General features: G+C 43.0%; 1 protein-coding gene across 4 annotated transcripts in view; it reads right to left on the bottom strand.

Moving 5' to 3' along the window:
* mpp2b (MAGUK p55 scaffold protein 2b) overlaps positions 1 to 16144 on the bottom strand; it is a 565073-nt gene that overhangs the window by 509329 nt on the left and 39600 nt on the right. The window lies entirely within an intron of this gene.

Genomic DNA, 16144 nt, shown 5'->3' with positions numbered 1-16144 from the left:
CTAAAGCTATACTAAACTGTATTACACTTCAGTACATCATATCCCACCATTGCTCATTGATCAAGATGGTGTTTTTAGTACATGTGAGTCTGCCAACAGAACAATTTAATCTGTAAAAAGTGCCACGACATTTCAGAAATGTCTGGAACAGATATTCCAAGTCCGTCCCTCATGATGTCATCCAACACATCATAAACGAAGAAAGTAAAAAAGATAGGTGGGAGTTGGCCTCATTGCTGTCTTTCACCTGCCCTTATGTGTATCTTTGAACTGAAGTTCACATGTCAGATATAATCCAAAATGTGGCCATGTACTCCCATAGTCTCCACCTTCTTCCCATGAGGCAATAAATCAAAAGCCTTTTGAAAATTGATGCAAGCAATGTAAATGGGCTTCCCAACCCTTATATTATTCTGCAGTCTCATAAACCCCCAACTTGTCTTCCATCTCCCTCACAAGACAGAAAAGCAGTTTGTTCCTGTCTGATTACTCTGCAAGCCTCAGAGAATCCATATGCATGTTGTGACACCCTGAAGGACCACCTTAAAATCCATGGATATCAGTGAGAATCCTTGATAGTTTTCAGGTTCACTATCATCTCCCTACTTGTGGATAGAAGCTACAACTGTATCACACCAAGAGACACATTCAGCAATTCAAAATTACAACCCTGAAGTGAGTCCCTGGTTCCTGGTCATGTTCTTCAATATCATTGCCATTTCTCTCTCTCTCTCTACTCCACCCTACCGTCACCCTCTTACTTACATCAGCTATTATGAATTTGGCTTAAAGTAAGGTATTAGATATCACTAAACAGCCTACTGCAAATCATTGATTTTGCTGTCTTAATTTTATTGATCAGTTTTCTGAGGTTCAGAGCAAAGGTCCTCTCTGACATTGTATTTTTTATGTACAAAGTATTTACAGCACAGAAACAGGTCATTTGGCCAAATAGATCCATGCCAGTATTCATGCTCCACCCAAAACTCCTCCCAATTCTACCAGCATATTCTTCTATTTCTTTCTCCCTCATATGCTTACCTAGCTTCCTCTTAAATGCATCGGTGCTATTTGCCTCAGCTACTCTCTGCAGAAATTTCACATTCTAACCACGCTCTGGATAAAGATGTTTCTCTTGAATTCCCTATAGGATTTATTTATAGAGGAGTTCATGATCATGAAGGGTCCTGACAGATTAGATAGAGATAGAAACTGTTCCCACTGGTGGAAGGGTCAAGGACCTGAGTGACTGGCAATGAACCAAAGGCTACGGGAGGAAAAACTCTTTTACACAGTGAGTGTTTACGATCTGGAATGCACTGCCTGAAAAGAGTGGTGGAGGCCCCAGATTCAATCGTGGCTTTCAAAAGGGAATTGGATATGCACCTGAAAGGAGAAGATTTTCAGTGCTATGGGGACAGTGCTGGGGAGTGGGACTAGCTAAATTGCTCTTGCAAAGACTGTATGGCCTCCTTCTGTGCTGTAACCATTCTATGATTCTATTGTCTCTAGCCTATTATCTCCGCAGGAGTAAGATGCACGGCCTGGGAAGACCATGAATGCAATTCTTCTTAATGAGAAGGGACAGACACTGGAAAATATCTGTTAATCCTCAACAATTAAGCAGTCAATAATATGCTTGAAAATGCAATTTCCAAAAATGTGATTTCATTAGCAAATTGATGATTATAGAAGAAAACAGGCATTCTCTACCACTTACTAAAACAGGAATTCCTCTCTAACATGGGCACATGCACATACCCCCTTCTAGGGTAGAAAACTACAATAAAATTAACTTTGCTTCCCCACACCCCACGTTGTTTCCATTACCACTGATACATGCATGCCAAGAGACAGTATTTCACGACCCTGTATTCTGAGGGCCAGGTCAGCATTTGTGGACAAAAATCAGCGGAGACCAGAGGCCTCTGCCATCAGTTCCATTCCTATGCACTACTGGTTACTAACTTCCCATGCCCAGGCACCACTCTTCTCCATGCCATTCCTAGCATCGATAGCAGCTGCTGTACATGGCTGGTGGTTATTCTTGTAAGAACAGGAATTCCCTCCTGCACTAGAGAGAGTCTGGAATCACTACCAGTATTAGGAATGAAGGACCAGTGTCAGATCCAGCAGCAGCTGGACTCAAGTAGCAGCAAAAATGAAGTAGGGCGCAATGGAGGACGAAGAGAAGAGGATGGCTACGAAGGGGAACAAATTAACGAGGGCATTCAGGGAGGAGAGAGCATGAAGAGGGAGAAAGGGATGGCAATGTAGGGGACAGTGAAGAGGACAACGAAGGGGTGCAGGAAAATAAATGGCAATAAAAAGGGGAGAGGGAACTAATGAAAGAAGGGGGAAAGAAAATATAAGCTGGGAGTGGTGCTTTAGGTTGGGAGGGGAAGTAAATGCCAGGATTACTTGACGGGGAATAGGAAGGGATAGCACCAGTGTGAACTTGTAGTAAAGTGGGAGAAAGAAGTGTCAGTGTGAATAGGGGAAGATGTGGAATGTCAGCTTAAACAGTAGAGGGGAAGATAAGCTTCATGGAGTACAGTGTGTCTGAACGAGGTGTAGAGGGGGGGAAAGATTGCCAGTGTGGTTCAGTTGATGGCACTCTCCCCTCTGATTCAGAAAGATGTAGGTTCAAGTCCCACTCCAGGACTTGAGCATAAAAATCTAAGCTGACACTCCAGTGCAATACTGAGGGAGTGCTACACTGTTGGATGAAACTTTGGATGTAAAAGATCCCATGGCACTATTTCAGAGAAGAGCAGGGTGTTATCTCCAATGTCCTGGCTAATATTTATCCCTCAATCAACATCACAAAAACAAAAGTACGCCACTGGCTGTAAAAGGCTTTAGGATAACCTGAGGTTGTGAAAAGTGTTATATAAATGCAAGTCTTCCTTTTCTTTTCCAACTGGAACGATGGGGTGATTGAATGTGTGAGAGTGACTGCTAAAATAACTTTTGGGGGAAGTGTCAATCTAGTTGGTCTGTTGAAAGGCTAAATGCCACTGCTTTTTTTTTAAAAAAAACAACAAATCTATTAATTGCAAAGCGCTTAAAACAAAACAGAATGTATAATTTCAGAATTTGGGCCAGGAAGGGATCATGCTAGAATACACCACCCATTTTGGATTTCCCTTGTAAGCTGTCATTTACTTATATTCTCCACTCCCCTCCAACACATGTCAAGGAATGTTGGTCATACCTACAGCTTAAGTTACAAAGCCCATGTAACTGTTGTCACACATCACAGGCGTATAAATTTGGATCATTCATGAGGTGTCAGCTTGCTGGGCTTGTGCCAGCTTTCTTGAAACGGAGAAAGTTTGTAGGCTGGCATGTATGCAGATACTGGCTTGAGAAAGGGTTCCCAACCAAAAGACAAATATCCATTAGCACCCTGCCAAAGCTTCAGAACAACTGGAATGCTCAACCCTAGTGCATCAATGCCGCTTAGTATGATCTGCAATTTCTACTTAACTTGGTGCAGGAACCATTACATTTTGTGCCACTTTAATTAGAAGAAAATATCCAGATAATCTTTAAACGATTGGAATAAAACATTACTTTCATCAATGAAACAGTTGAGATTTTAGAGCCTGAGTTACACAAATTACTATGAGGAAGCCAAGAAAATCATCAACTACAGATTAGGGCAATCTACAATACATATTTTGTAGCAATTTATAGATATAGGACAGCATCATCTGAAATTCAATGCTGTGTGCATAGATAGCTATTTGTAATCAGGCATTAGGACAGAGTTCAGCAGCAGTGTCTAATATACATTATTTAACAGACAGCTCATGCACTGCAAGTTATTTAACTGAGGATTTACACAATAGCTGGTGCATGAGAGAACCAGCAGCATCCACTGACATTAGCTAGAGGTTGAATAATCAGAAATGCATGAGCCAATCCATGGCATAACAAATCCTCCTGCCTGCATATTTAGCATTAGAAACTGTTCTTCTGTACCCCTATACTCATCAAATCACATGCTTGTTAAAAATCAAGGAGCACTTCCTGCAAAAACTGCACAGTTAAACCTATGTTGTTTCAATGAAAAGTTTCTTGGAGGAAAAGTTTAAAGCAAATTGCTTTTTGTCGCTGAGCAGCTTGCATTCCAGCCAGTCTCTCGAGCTGCAGATCATTGCAGTTCACGACAGGAAATCAAAACATACAGGTTTACTGTCATGCAGACCCCCACCTGCCACAAATGAGGCATATTAATTTTGTCATATGAACATTGATTTTAAACTGTTGCTGGAGTGAAGAAATAACTTGTTTGAAGATCACCAGACACTGGGCTGGAAGGACATTTGCATACTAAGAGACGCTGCTTGTGGAGACAAAGGGCTATTCCCTGCTCCAATTAACCCAAATGGATTTTGATCACCAGACATTGAAGGTGTAAGGAAGCGCATTCCAGGCCCTGTTAAGATGATACAATCAACAGAGCCAGGACTGGTTAAACCAGTTGGTCATATGACTAACTGGCTGGTCCAGGTTTTTTGAACTAGCCACAGGACAGTTTGAATTCAGAAGGCAGTGTGCAACTGAAGCTGGAACAAGGAAGGCTCTCTCTCTCTCTCCCCCTCAGTTTCTCCCAAGCTACTGGACCCACGGAAGACACGTAAACCTCAAGAGAGAAAAGACTTCTACATTGGAACAAGTTGAAGCATGAACTGGGCCCCAACAAATTGCAAGACTAACTGGCAACCAAAGACTCCACATTGAACTTAAAGGACTGTAACTATCAGATATTGCCTCAAACTTATCCTCTTCATTCCTTCTACTTTTTCTGTCTCTTTCTGCGCATGTGTTTATCGCGTATACATGCTAGCGTGGTCACGTCGCTTATTCATAGTCGTTAACCAGATTAGAGTTTAAGATTAATAAACTTCTACCTTTCTTGTTTAAATCTAAGGAAACCTGTTTGCTTTCTTTGCCTTACAATTGGAGCAGTGAACAAGGATTCACTAAGGAGGAGCTAAAAACATGTTGTTTTCAAATTAAACCCTGTTACGGTTAAACCAGGCAAAGGTCTAGAGGGAACAGCCTAGACCCCTTCTCACCTGGTCGTAACATTACTGTGTCCTGAAACAGGAGCACAGGCCAACATTCTACAATTTTGCAGAAACTTGAAATTTGTGACTAAAATTAAAGATGTAAATCCCTTCCACCCAGCACCCGCACAAGTATTTTACTGAATCTTTGAAGTTGTTATTGCAATAATATTCAGTATTTAATATGAAATTCAATAAGACTAACACAGAGATGGTTCACAAGTTGGATGAAAAATGCCATGCAATATTGCCGTTCAAACACATTATTCATTAGAAATTCCCTTGTCCTCAATGTTAATGGAAGCAACAACCTGTGGAAGATGATAGGTTAATGTCTCCTTTAAAGGCAACAAAAAAACTATTCCATATGAATGCCAATATCACACAGTGCAATTTTATCTCAAGTATTATGGGGTGAGCTACACATTGAATTGAAAAGCATTATGGTGACCCTCTGTGACTGTACATTGCCATTTTGTACACAGTGGAACCTCAATAGTCACCCATAATGGAAGGGACACTGCAGGTAATGGGAATTCATGGGTAGCTATATCCCAGTTAGAGGTGCATGCTAAAGGCAGCATGTGGTCACTTCCAGTAATCTTCACTGGCAGCCTCCACTGATACAGGCGCTGCAACAGGATCAGCAGAGTACAATATGTTCTACCTTTAGCACTCATCGCTGTAGCAAGGAGTCATGTCTTTTGGGTGCTGCAGTGAGTCCTCCTTAAAATGTTCTTCTCCACCCCCTCACCAATACCTATACATCCTATTTGTGACATGGGTTTTGTGATTGCCTTTAAGAGTGATGTCCCTTTAAAATATTAGTATGTAAATGAGCCAAGTACCTGGATGCAGTCATGTGACTACAAGCCTGACTCACTCTGTAACTGTCACACCTATAGGCAGGTCCTGTAAATAGTTAGCTCTGATCTGTATACATTAGTTTAGCTGTAATAAACCTGTTTGAGATCTTCAACCAATTGGACTCCACGCATCTCATTTATGTTACATCAGACAACATAAAAAGAACTCATTACACATGGTACCCAGAATTTAATAAAATACTCATATACTAGCATTCTATGCACTTTTTAAATTGTTTCTGCAGTGTCCAGATATTGACACCATGAGCCTATCAACCACCCAGGTTCCTTTCTAAGACTCACCTTCCTCAACTCATTGCATTCCTTGTATATTTAGGATGCCAATTCTAACATCAAATATAATAAATTATATTTATCAGTTCTGCCATTTATCTGCCCAGTTGCGCAGCCTAACTAAATCATTTGGTAAATCTTTAGTGGCTTTCTCAGTTCCCCCTGCACTCCCTATATTGCCGTTGTCAACTGTTTTACTACAGTAGATTAAAAACAACAGGGTTCCAAGAACTGACCAAAAAGGGCCTTTACTGTGTCTTCTTACATTACTTCATATGAGCACTCAAAGAGCTGGATTTTGTGCTGAAGCTGAGGCTCCCAGCGCCAGGCCGAAAAGGCGGGGGGAGGGTGGGGGGGGGGGAATTCCCACCTCGGCCTTTTCATGCCCCCCCTCCCCACTACCCGCTGCCATGGAGCGATCCTCTGGTCTTTTAACTTTTTAGGTTTCATGAGCCGGAATCCCCATCCCCTTAAAGATGAGGACCCTGCCTCCAAGAGCTGCCGGCCAATCAGGAACAGTGGTCACTGCCGGTACAGCAGAGGCCTCAGACCCAGGCCTAGTGCTAGAACCTTAGACCACATAAGTGAGGCAGGGTCACCGGGGCCGGTCCAGAAGGCCCTGGAAAGGGGGTGCTGGGGGGTGGTCATGCAGTCCAAGAGAGAGGGGGTCTGGAGGGTAAAGTGGTTCCCATTGGGGGTCCACCATGGGCCAAAAATTGCCCACAAAGGAGGGACCCCCTTCTAAGCCCGCAGGGAGGGTGCCTCATGTTAGAAGGCATCCTCCCCCACCTGGCAGAGGCACCGCCTGTCGCTGGTAAGATCCCAGCAGCGGCAGGAAGAGGCCCTTAATTGGCCATTAACAGGCCACTTAAGGACCTCAATTAGCCTCTGTGCAGGAAGGTCGTTGTCGGCCTAGCCTCCCCCGGGAAGATCACTTGGCAACGGGCCTCCACCACCCCTACCCACCACCTGCCGCAGTACTCCATGACCCTGCCTCCAAGAGCTGCGGCCAATTGGGAGCAGTGCCACTGCTGGTAGAGCAGAGACTTCCGACCCAGGCCCAGCGCTGGAACCCCAGACTTCAGGTAAGTGAGGCAGGATCACCGGGGCCAGTCCGATGGCCTTTGTTTTCTATTTATTAACCAGTTTCTGATCCACTGCCATTTTCAATCTTGGATTCCCGTGGCTTTATATAGTCTTTAACGTGGCTCTCCAATAAAAGCCTCGCTGGCCCAGAAAAGCTAATTTTACATTCACGGAATGTCAAATTTCTCCATTCAAAAAAAACACATTAAGTTTTTAGAAAAGTTTATGATATTTCTGTTCCAATCTTAATCCCATGTGTCTGTCCCAATCATTTATTTCGTTCTATGTAAAATTTTAATTCAAAATGAGAATGTCAGTGCATTTTACTTCCTGATTTGCTAGCTGTGTGTATGCTTTAATGTGATTGGCTGCTTTACACTGTTGCTGGATGCCTGAACGTCCCCTTGACCTGTTGCCAGATTCAAACTGACGTCAGAAAAGGGGAAATCCACACCACAGAGATCGCTAGATCCTTCAAGATCAGTGGCGAGCACTGTGAACTTTGCCCCGATTACAAAATTCGGGCCATAATTTATTAATCTCTTGAAGGACGACCAGAACAACTGAAAAAATGTGTCGCAAACTCAAATGAATCTGCCATAAAACAAATACATTAAAAGACCCATGTGGTATTTCAATTTAGATGGAATACCTTGGCCCCTTTCTGGAAACAAATTAGTGTGACTCCAACTCTGAACTGTAAGAGACTTTCTTATCTGTGAACAATGACAACAGTAAAGATTTAACTTTTGAAAGGGACTTTTGCAGAAACAAACTATAATGTGAAATAAAAACAAGAAATGCTGGAATCACTCAGCAGGTCTGGCAGCATCTGTGGAAAGAGAAGCAGAGTTAACGTTTCGGGTCAGTGACCCTTCATCGGAACTGACAAATATTAGAAAAGTCACAGGTTATAAGCAAGTGAGGTGGGGGTGGGGCAAGAGATAACAAAGGAGGTCTAGATTGGACCAGGCCACATAGCTGACCAAAAGGTCACGGAGCAAAGGCAAACAATATGTTAATGGTGTGTTGAACTATAATGTGTATTCGCTGCAGCAAAACATAGTAATGAACATTTAAAGCGGCTGCCATTTTCAAATACAAAAATCTTAAAGTATACAGACAATACTAGAAATTTGACAAATTTCCTATTTGTCATGATATGGATTCTGGGAGTGGGAGGGGAGAATAACAAAAATACAAGCACAAAAGAGTAGGCAAGGAACTGCAAATTAGTGTGTTTGCAGAAGAGAATTGGAAATGATTCATCCTGGCATACTGTGTGAACCATCACTATCACCAACTTGGATTTGTACATCTTTAAAGACAGAGCATATACCAAGAGAAGAAACTGATGCAAAACAGGATGGCACGGGGCTTGGGGAAGTTGGAAACATAGGATGCGTCTGGAAGAAAAGCAACTGAAGATACAGACTTCTGTAGTGGGAATGAAATAAAAGTGAAAGCAGTTGACATTGTAGAGGTCGAAGTAAGTGGTCCAAATGATGGATTGGATTTGATATTTGAAGCTCATTTCAGTGTTGAAAAACAACATTTGGTTATGCCTGAACAAGCAGCCTTGCAGTGGGTTATGGGGATGGAGTTCGGGTGCTTTTGGTAAAGAGTGTTTGACAGACATGGCTTCAGCCTTCCCAAAATTCAACTGGAGGAAGGTCTAGCTCCTCCCTGTCTTGATCTTGGTTTCACAATTTGATGATGCATTAGTTGTTATGGAGCTGAAGGTAATGGAGAGATAAAGCCATGTGTAGAAATTGATGAGGAAAAGGAGGGGCCAAGAACAAGCTTCAGATGCTCCAGAGGTGGGCTTGCAAGGAAGGGAGGAAATGTCATTGCCAATGATATATTGGCTACTTTCGGACAGATAGGAATGGAACCTATTGCACAGGTAGACTATACAAGAGAAATGGAAGAGAATGGAGTTGTCAACCGGCTTGAATACTGTCAAATGGATAAGAAGAACAATTATGCAAACTACAGTTTATTGCTATCTCGTCTACAAAATCTGATGACACATTTTCCATTCGGGCTTATGTCACAGGTACACTCATTTGAATTGTGCGCGCTTAGAATTTTAGAAAGGTAATTTCTCAGCACTGCTCCCTCATTGGTGTATAACTCTATCACCTCAGGGAGAGTAGGAAGGCAGAGCACGTCAAAGAGAGTAGGGCCTGTGCATCAGGGAGAGTCCGGGCAGCACATCAATTTTACAAATAAAAAATACTAAGAACTGATATGGAAAAGAATGGGGGATAATTCTCTGAAAATGTAAATTTATGCATCACCTGTATTAAGATAAGAGTGAAATACAGTAAGTGAAAGCCATCTAGCCGAAATCACTGAAGATTTCAGGCACAGAGAGTGTCTTCATTCCACAGTAGATTTATCAGGCTTCTTTTATTAAAGTACTTAAAATGCACAACCACAGCCTGATTAATTACCAGAATTATCACTGTAACTAATTTAATGGTATTCAATTTCCTGAATAAAATTTCAAAATTGATAAAAATACCACACATTAAATGTTAACATGTTATAGGCGGAAGGATGTGATTATATACGTGCAATATTTAAAAACACACACAAACACACATTCTTTATTGTTACATAGTAAAGCACATGGCTGTTTGGAACAAGAGTTGGTTGGAGAGTAACAGTATCTCACAAGCTAATTTGTTGGGAAATGCAAAACTGAGGTTTATTTAAAATGCTAACAGGATACACACATAGGCCCATATTTCAATGTATTGTATGAAAATACACAATGTGTTTATTGTTTCAGACTAATGAAAAGTAAATGGTAAAAACGAAACAGTGAGAAAACAAAGAAAAATTTAAATATAAGCAATAAAATAAAAAAACAAACCTGGACTAAAAGTTTTTTAAAAAATTAGCAAAGACTCATTTTTTTAATTCTTTCTCAGGATGTGGGCATCACTGGCAAGGCCAGAATTTGTTGTCCACCCCTAATTACCATCGAGAAGGTTGTGGTGAGCTGCCTTCTTGAACTGCTGTAGTCCATCTGGTGCGGGTACTCCTAGAGTGCTCGTAGGGAAGGAATTCCAGGATTTTGATCCAGTGACAGTGAAGGAACGGCAATATAGTTCCAAATCAGGATGGTGCGTTGCTTGGAGGGGAACTTGCAGGTTGTGGTGTCCTCATGCGTCTGCTGCCCTTGTTCATCTAGGTGGTAGAGGTTGCAGATTTGGAAGGTGTTGTCGAAGGAGCCTTGCTGAGTTACTGCATCTTGTATATGGTACACAATGCTGCCACTGTCCAGTGGTGGAGGGAGTGAATGTTTAAGTTTGAAAACTGTGTTTGTCATGCAAGTAGTCCTGTGTTGTAGCTTTACCAGGTTGACTTTTTTTTATTTTCAAAATATACTTTATTCATAAAAATCTGTAAAAAATACATTAAAAAACAGTTCCAAACAGCACCAAGTTAAACAATACAAAAAGAGTACAAAGGAGATCAGTTTCCTTCAATACAACAGTGAGTTGCCTCACAACCCTTCCACTTCATTGCATTTTACATGCCATGTACATTTTACAGCAATATTTTCCAGATACAGTTCGAGGGGTTTTCCATGGATCCAGCCCCTCAGTTCAGCTTGGTGGGGGTCTTACACAGTGGTCTTTCCCCATTGAGCCTTTGCTGCGGCTGCCCCAAGCTTTAGTGCGTCCTGCAGCACGTAGTCCTGGACCTTGGAATGTACCAGTCTACAACATTCGGTCGTGGACAACTCTTTGCGCTGGAAGACCAGCAAGTTTCGGGCAGACCAAAGGGCATCTTTCACCGAATTGATAGTCCTCCAGCAGCAGTTGATGTTTATCTCGGTGTGCATCCCTGGGAACAGCCCATAGAGCACAGACTCCTGTGTTACAGAGCTGCTTGGGATGAACCTCGAAAAAAACCACTGCATCTCTTTCCACACCAGGTTGACACCTGATTATTAGGTATACCTGGTGCTCCTCCTGGCATATCCTCCTGCATTCTTCATTGAACCAGGGTTGGTCCTCCTGCTTCATGGTAATGGTAGAGTGGGAAATATCCTGAGCCATGAGGTTAAAGATTGTGGTTGAACACAATTCTGCTATCGATGATGGCCCACAGCTCCTCATGGTGTCCAGCTTTTATCTGCTAGGTCTGTTCTGAATCTATCCCATTTCGCACAGTGGTAGAGCCACACAACATGATATGACAAATGAGTTGAATCTTGGTCTACTATAGTCATAGGAATAGTAATTGTTATATAATTTAATGGCAAAATTTGAAAGAAGTTTTATTAAATGCTAAGGAATCCTTTTCATATCAACATGAAAAGTAAATGCACAGCAAATGCATTTATCAAGATTTTGTAAATGGGAATGTGTGTGCAGGTCTTTAATAATCTGTCAAGTAATTTCCAGCAATAGTGTAAAGCCCGAGTTTCACTGGATATCAAATATCATCATCCATTAACATCCTGGGGGGTTGGGGTGGGGGGGGGCTTCCCATTGACTAGAAACTTAATTGGACCACCATATAAATATTGTGGCTGCAAAAGCAGGTCAGAGGCTGGGAATTCTGTGGTGAATAACTCACCTCCTGACTCCCCAAAGCCTGTTCACCATCTACAAGGCACACGTCAGGAGTGTGATGCAATACGCTCCACTTGTCTCGACGAATGCAACTCCAACAACATTCAAGAAACTCGACACCATCCAGGACAAAGCAGCCTGCTTGATCAGCACCCCATTCACCACCTTAAACATTCACCCTATCTATCACCTGCGCACAGTGGCAGCAGTGTGTAACGTATACAAGATGCACTGCAGCAACTCGAGAAGCCTCCCACAGCACCTTCCAAACCTGCGACCTCTACCACCTATAAGGACAAGGGCAGCAGAAGACTGGGAACTCCATCACCCGCAAGTTCCCCTCCAAGTCTCACACAATTCTGACTTGAAAATACACTGCTGTACTTCACTGTTGCTGGGTCAAAATCCTGGAACTCCATCCCTAACATCACTATGGGTGTTCTTATACCACATAGACTGCACCATTCAAGAAGGTGGCTCACCACCAACTTCTCAAGCGCAATTAGGGATGGGCAATAAATGTTGGCCTTGCCAATGATGCTCACATTCCATGAATAAATAACAAAAAAGTGATTTGTACATAAAGATAAGCCAGCATTCTACATTTCATGCTAGCAGCACCAATACATAAAGATTCTGCACAGTGAGCGAGTTTGGGAGCACGTTGCTGGTCAAGGGTAGTCAGTAAACACTTCCATCTGACTTTTTGTTTAAGTCACTAGGCGTGGACCTGGAAATATATTCCTCCTGGGTAAGAGAAATTTTGCTTAGACAAAAATGACACACTGCACAGCTGGGCTAAGTGAAAGTTTGACAATTTTTTACATAATATGTGGCTCATTAGCTATTTGGATCATTATTGCTTGTATTTCATGGTTACCCAAGGTTCTTTTACTCCAATCTGATGCAAGGTCATCAAACAGAAATATTAACTCTGTCTCTCTATACACAGATGCTGCCAGACCTGTTGAGTATTTCCAGCACTGTTTTTATTCCAGGTTTCCAGCATCTGCGAGCAAAGACTGGGCAACGTAGGAGTGAGTAGCCGAGAGAAGGGAAACGGAGCTAGTGGCTGGAGGGGTGGGGGGGCAGGGAAAGCAGGGAGCAAGGGGGTAGGAGGGGATGCCAGAGCAGGAAGTGGGGAGTGAGCAGCCGAGGGGAGACGTGGCGAGGTGTGGTGCGAGTTGCTGAGGGGGAAGAGTAGCCAGTGGGGCGGGAGCGAGTAGCTGAGTTGGGGACAGCGAGTGGTGGGGATCATTTTCCCGCACATGTGCCAATTCGTCCTGGCAAGGGCTGAGACAGTAGGCTGTGCATGCACAGCATCTCTCTGAAAGCAGGAGACCGCTTGCACATGTGCAAGCTTGGAATGACTTCGGCGGGCCGCTGCGTTGTCAGGATTCATTTTATTTAAAAATACGCTACACATTCACACACATGTAGATTACAGTGGGGGAAACAGATTTGGTAGCTGGATTCAAGTCCAGAATAAATGGAAATGTATTTCTGAAATCCTCGCTGGTCAAAGTGCACTTTGGTTGGCTTGCTTGGCTCAGGATTACTTGAAGGGACCCCAGTCGCAGACGGTTTGCATGGTGGGGGGAGAAAGAGAGAGAAAGAGAGAGTGGGGGGGGGGAGAAAGGGAGGGAGGGGGAGAAAGGGAGGGAGGGGGAGAAAGAGAGGGAGGGGGAGAAAGAGAGGGAGGGGGAGAAAGAGAGAGGGAGCGGGAAGCCTTCTGTGCTGCCATATACTCAGTTACTGCCTGTCTGGTTATCTGTGTTCATCTCTGAAGAAACTGGAAGTTTTGTCACAGACAGTCACAAGGTTCTCTCACTCCCTTTGTTTTTAATGAGGTCCAAAGTCTAAAACCCAAAACCTCTCTTAGGTCGGGTTGGCAGCATTTACCCTCTCGAGGAACGTCTCCATTTATGAATGCCTTGAGGTGGTTTGGAATGTCCCGCTAACGAGGGTGATCTGGCTAATCTACTCAGTTAGCCAAAGCATTGTTCTGGCTGGGCTTCTTGTTCGACATTTTGTCTCCAGTTTAGTCTCCTGATATTTTAAACATAAATTGCAGTGGTCATCTTGGCTGCTAGTATTTAAAAAGTTACTGTAGGGTTTTTTTTTTCATTAAAGGTCTATTGTAAGTTTCCAACCGATGAAATTAAATGTGTCTCATTTGGCACATAAGGTTTTTCCTGACAATAGAACTGAAGATTGAGAAAGTCCCAAGGGTCAGATCCATCAGTCCTCTTTTATATCCTTTGTTTGGCATGACCATATGCATGAGCATTGGTAATGCTATTTAATCACACCTTAAAAGCCATTTCAATTTAAATTCTGCACTTAATATATAGCTGATTATGGGGTAGAATGGCATTAAAAGTCAACATGATTAAGTCTTAACTGCCCTCTGAAATGGCCCAGTAAACCATTGAGTTGTATCAAACTATTTGAAAGGAACAAAAGAATAAAACCAGCAGCAACCCAGGCAACAGAAGGTACACTAGCAAAGTCAAACGTGCAAAGTCCTCCCTAATACCTGTGGACTGATGTTAAGTTGGGAGAGCTATCTTACAGACTAGTCACGCAACAGCATGACATAGGTATGATTCTGTAAATATAACCATCAGCCAATGACCAAGACTCCTATCACCATCCCTGGGTATGTTCTGTCTCACTAGCAGAACAGACCCACCAGAGGCGGGGGCACAATGGTATACAGTAGGTTAGCAGTAGCTCTGGGAGTCCTCAATGTTGACTCTGAGCACCATGAAGTCTCATGATTTCAGATCAAACATGGGCAAAGAAACCTCCTGCTGATTACCACCTAATGCCCTCCTTCAACTGGCAAATCAGTACTGTTCCATGTTGAACGCCACGTGGAGGGTTGCAAGGACATAGAAATATCTGGATGGGGGACTTCAATGTCCATCACCAAGAATAGCTTTCCTGTAGCACCACTGACAGAGCCGTTGAGATGCCAGACTGGGCTTGATCATAGGAGGTGAGAATCAACATAAAAGAATAATCTACTTGACCTCGTCCTTACCAATCTACTTGTAGTAGATCAATTTGTCTGTGACAGCATTGGTAGAAGTGACCGCAGCACAGTCCTCTTGGAAATCAGGTCCCATCTTCACACTAAGGACACCTTTCATCATATCATGTGGCACTACCACGCCCTAAATAGGATAGATTAAGAACAGATCTAGCAGCTTAAAACTGGCAGCCATGAGCTATGTTGGGCCAGTAGTATGTAATAGCGGAATTGTATACCACAACAATCTATAACCTCATGCTGGTATATCCCTTAATCATCAATCACCATCAAGCCAGATGACCAACCCTGATTCAATGAGGAGTGTAGAAGAGCATACTGGGAGCAGCAACAGTTGTGTCTCAAAATGAGGTGCCAACCCAGTGAAGCTACAACACAGGACTACATTCTTGCTAAACAGTGGAAGTACCATGCTGTAGACAGGTCAAAACTCTTCAATCCTGCCACATCCAGTCACAAATGATAGTGAACATTTAAGCAACTAACAGGAGGAGGAGATTGTATGATCATTCCAATCCTCAATGATGTTGGAGCCCAGAATATGATTGCAGAAGATGAGACTGTAGTGTTCACAACCATCTTCAACCAGAAGTGCCAAGTGAATGATCTTTCTCAGCTTCCACCTGGGGGGTTCTTACCATCACGGATGCAATTCTTCAGACAAGTTGATTTACTCCAGGCTCCAACAACATCTCAGTTATCGTGCTGAAGACCTGTGCTCTAGAATTTGCCAAGTCTCTAGCCAAGCTCTTTCAGTACAGCTAAAATACTGGCATCTATCTGGAAATGTGGAAAATTGCCCAGTTATGTCCAGACAACAAAAACAGGGCAAATCCAACCTGACTAATTAACGTTCCATCAGCCTACTGCAAATCATCATCAAAGTGATCTAAGGAGTCACCCAACAGTTGGCATTTATGCAACAATAACTTGATCCCTGTTTAGGTTCTGCCAGAACCATGTGGCTCCGGATCTCAGCACAGCTTTGGTCCAAACATAGGCACAAGAGCTGAATTGCAGAGGTGAGGTGCAAGTGGCTGCCCTGAACAGCAAGGCAGCATTTAGCAGAGGGTGGCACCAAGGAGCCCTAGTAAAACTTGTTTGAACTGAATGGTTCTGGCAGAACACAAACTGGCCATTGGTGATCAGGTTATGGGGGTG

This window comes from Heterodontus francisci, chromosome 33, assembly GCF_036365525.1.
Source record: "Heterodontus francisci isolate sHetFra1 chromosome 33, sHetFra1.hap1, whole genome shotgun sequence".
NCBI lineage: Eukaryota > Metazoa > Chordata > Chondrichthyes > Heterodontiformes > Heterodontidae > Heterodontus > Heterodontus francisci.
This window is presented reverse-complemented; position numbering and strand designations above follow the sequence as displayed.